This window comes from Mauremys mutica, chromosome 1 (genome assembly GCF_020497125.1).
Source record: "Mauremys mutica isolate MM-2020 ecotype Southern chromosome 1, ASM2049712v1, whole genome shotgun sequence".
NCBI classification, from domain to species: domain Eukaryota; kingdom Metazoa; phylum Chordata; order Testudines; family Geoemydidae; genus Mauremys; species Mauremys mutica.
Genome location: NC_059072.1, coordinates 124036925 through 124041047, shown reverse-complemented (window position 1 = coordinate 124041047; position 4123 = coordinate 124036925).

The window sequence follows — 4123 nt, the reverse complement described above, 5'->3', positions numbered from 1 at the left end:
TGTGATAGACAGGGCAAGAAGGCAATGGAGATGCAGACACGTAGCTATGGGAGGGGAGTGTGATAGAGGGAGGAGCAACACCTGACAATAATAACCTTGTGTCTAGCTGCAACCTGCTAGTAGCTGGAGTAACTTGTCTGCTGTTATGCGTGCTGAGGAGACAGGGAGACGCTAAACAAGACTTAGATCTGCCTTTTCCTCATTCTTAGCCTCTAGAGCTTTTGTCATGGTGGATGTGCAGATTTACAAAGCACACAGAAAACAGAGCTCTGTAGGGAATTCCAGAACTGAATTCTTTGCCCACTACTTTCCACATGGTGTATGAATTTTACATCCAGAAACAATCATTTCAAACCTAAAAGTTTAGTATTGACTTCATTGAGAGCAGGCTTGGGTCCTTAGTGTCATTCTCACGCTTTTGTTTTATTGTATGGTTATTATAAATCAACAAAGAAAAAGTTAATGAAGACACAGTGTACAGGGAAAAAACACCTTCCTGCCTTTCCGCTCACAACTATCATGATAGCTGACATTTGGAAAGTACTATGAAGGGCTATAAAATCCTCCCAGAAACCTCACCCCTTCCCGCACCCCAACCCCCAGTCCTAGCCTGGTGAAAATGAGCGAGTGAGCAAGGATGTGGGAGAGCAAGTGATGGGGGTGGGGGAAGAATGACTGGGTCCTCGGGGAGGGGGTAGGGTAGAGGTCTCGGGGAGGGGCGGGGCAGGGAGTGGGGTAATGATGTTTGGTTTTCTGCAAATAGGAAGTTGGCAACCCTAGGTTCAGCTGGAGGGCTGAGCCTTGTAAGACTGGACTGGAGTGACACTATAGAGCAGAGGCCTAGCTGAGTGCTGGAGCCGGGCCTGGCCTCTAGGAGGCATTAGGAATACCACCTGGCCAGTATCTGACTGGCCTGGACTGCTTTTTTGGATTTGCCAGTTGCCAGAAAAATAATTTAATCTGCTTGTTTATTTTTTAAGTGGGTCTAAAGATTTGCATTATTTTCACAATACATGGGGATAGCTGAGGTTAAAGCTTCTGTGCCCAGCTAATGATGCTGCAGTGTTCCCACTTCTGAAGTTTAAATAAGAAAATGATGTTATCAATCTTATCTGTATGTGTTCTCTCTGGAGTGGCTCTAGAAGTGGGGGTGTGTTGTGTAGTTGCCTTGTGATTGGGTTTGCGGTGGGCTTTTTTGCATTTCAAAGGTGGTAACCCTACCTGGCATCAGAAACCCAGTGACAATGTGGTAGAGAATGTGGACATGAGCTTCCCATCCCTGGAGACTGACTCAGACTGTTGAACACCCTCGGCCTAAGATCATGAGTTGGTAAGATGGTGACAGCATGGATCTGGGATGCCTTCTAAAGTGGATGACCAAGATTCAGCAATAGCAACAGTAGCTCCTGTGGCAACTGGCTGCCCAGCAGCAACAGCAGATCCGGGACTTAGGGGCACAGCAGCAATGATAGGTCCAACAGGTAATGGCCCTGCTGTAGCCTCAGGGGCTTACTGGAATTTCGTCTCCAGGGGCTGTAGGCCTGGCCAGCCACGGTCATGTCAGTGAAACCTCATGAAAATGGGCCCTGAGGATGACTCAGAGGTTTTCCTGGTGATGTCTGAGCAAGTGACAACAGCAGTTCAGTGAGCCATCCTGGAAGCACCTTATCTGATTGGATCAGCACAAGCTGAGACTAAGGGCTGGATGCAACAGCAGCCCCAATGAGAATCTGTCTGGGGAATCAATGACCTGATGCCCCGGTGTGATGGGATCCCCAGTGTACAACCTAGAACTGTGGGACTGTTGTGCCCCCTTAACGATCCAGCCTGGGCTGTCTCTCACAATGCTTTGCTAGTGACAAGCTGCAAACCCCTCCAGGTGCTGTTATCACTCAGCCACCAAAATGCAGAAACACAGCCAGCTAAGTTGCATGAATGCTCTGCAAGCCACTCATGAACTATACAAAGGGAGACACTAGCAAATCCCCCGAGCCTTGCACCCCAGAATGTACCATCTTATACTGCTCAAGACCTTCTCTTAAACAATGCAGGCTCATTAATTAGTTTGCCACTTTCTCAAAGGATAGTGGACATACACCAACCTGTGTAATCTGAACAGATCCCCAAACACTTTAGACAAATTCACTGGTAAGGATAAAATATTAAAACAAGTTTATTAACTATAGAAAGTTTTTAAGTGATTATAAGTGATAGGCAGAAAGGTCATAGATAGTTATATTTTATTTTCTTATGTAAACACGTGTTCTAAACCCTAAACTTTCAGATTAAGCAAGAGTTGAATCAAACAGTTTTTTCACTCCCACTGGATGTTGCAGGTATGTTATAGTTCTTAATACACAGGCTGAAGTTCCTTCTGAGTCTGAGACCAATCTCCTCAGTTCAAAGTCTGTGTCTTCCCAGTGATCTTGTTGCCTTCATGGGGTCTCATGATCCCACTGTCCCTTATTTTATACTCTTAGTTCATGTCCCAGAGAACTTAATGGCCCAGACGCGTCCTGTGGGCCTTGCTGAGTCCCAGAGTTGAGCAATCCCCATTGTGTGGTGCTGATGCAGCTGTTTCTTACAGAATTGTAAATCTCTTATTTACAATTCCCCTGCTGGTCAATGGCTCGTGATGGTTGCTTAATGCCTGTTTGGATGTCACTTTGTTGTCATTGGAGAACTAGCAGTGGGCGTCTCCCAAACTCACAACATATTTCAACAACAACCATATTGCAAAATCTCAAAAATTCATACACACTAACGATATACATATTTTGACAGAACAATGAGTTTCAGCATATCATGACCTTTCATATGGTATCTTACATGGCATGCTTTGTATGAAATATCACAACCATATACAAATGATGAATAAGTGGGGTCACGGGGTGCTACTTTGAAGTACAGTGTATCACACCCAGTTCCAGAAACAGCAGCCTCCTTTGGGGCCCAGCAAACTGCAGTGCCTCAGCCTGGTCGCCTCTCGAAGGCCAGCCAAGCCTGGACAAAGGATGCTGGGGGTCCTGCAGTCTCCTCCACAGGAAAGCACATTTAAACTTAGAGATTAGATACTTCTGCTTCTCCCAAGTGCCAAGTCCAAGGACTGTAAATGCCAAGGACCGTACAATCTGTCAGGTAGGACCCAGTTAAATCTGAAATCAGACAACCCAAGAAGAAGAAGAAGGTCGGAAACCCTGGAAGGAGCAGGTGGGCTTCATATCCCCCTGGGCCAGAGCTGGGACCCCAAGCATCCACCTCTGACCCAGAGCAAAAGACCCAAGTGAGACAGCTCACGAATGCCTTCCCAACATTATTTTCACCCTGGCCAGGAAGTGGGACTAGGGGCAGGGTTGTCCCAGGAAATAAATGGAGAGGAACACCTCGTGCTCTCTTTTGGCAATGTCCACCCTCAACAGTGACCTGCAAAATATTTTTTTAATTGAGCTTTGCCCTTTTTTTTTTACATCAAAACCAAAGGTTTTTAAACAGAAACCCCTTCAATAGCTTATCTTTTACGTTTTTCATCAGTGAATCCTACAATCACGCTACAATCATCCAACCTAGATTGAACCTGAAGTTCAAAACATACAGGAAAATTTATTAAAACAAAACCAAAAAACGTTAGGCTTTTAAAAAATACATCACAAAGAAACAAAAAGAACATAATCCAAATAACTTTTGCCTGAGCAGGTCACCTTAAAATCACTAAAAAGAACAGGAGTACTTGTGGCACCTTAAAGACTAACAAATTTATTTCACCATAAGCTTTTGTGGGCTACAGCCCACTTCTTCAGATGCACAGAATGGAACACACAGACAGGAGATATTTATACATACAGAGAACATGAAAAGGTGGAAGTATGCATACCAACTGGAAGAGTCTAATCATTTGAGATGAGCTATCATCAGCAGGACAAAAAAAACCTTTGAAGTGATAATTGAGATGACCCATAGAAGGTGTGAGGAGAACTTAACATAGGGAAATAGATTCAATTAGTGTAATGACCCAACCATTCCCAGTCTCTGTTTCACCCTAAGTTAATTGTATCTAATTTGCATATTAATTCGAGTTCAGCAGTCTCTCTTTGGAGTCTGTTTTTGAAGTTTTTTTGTTGCAAAA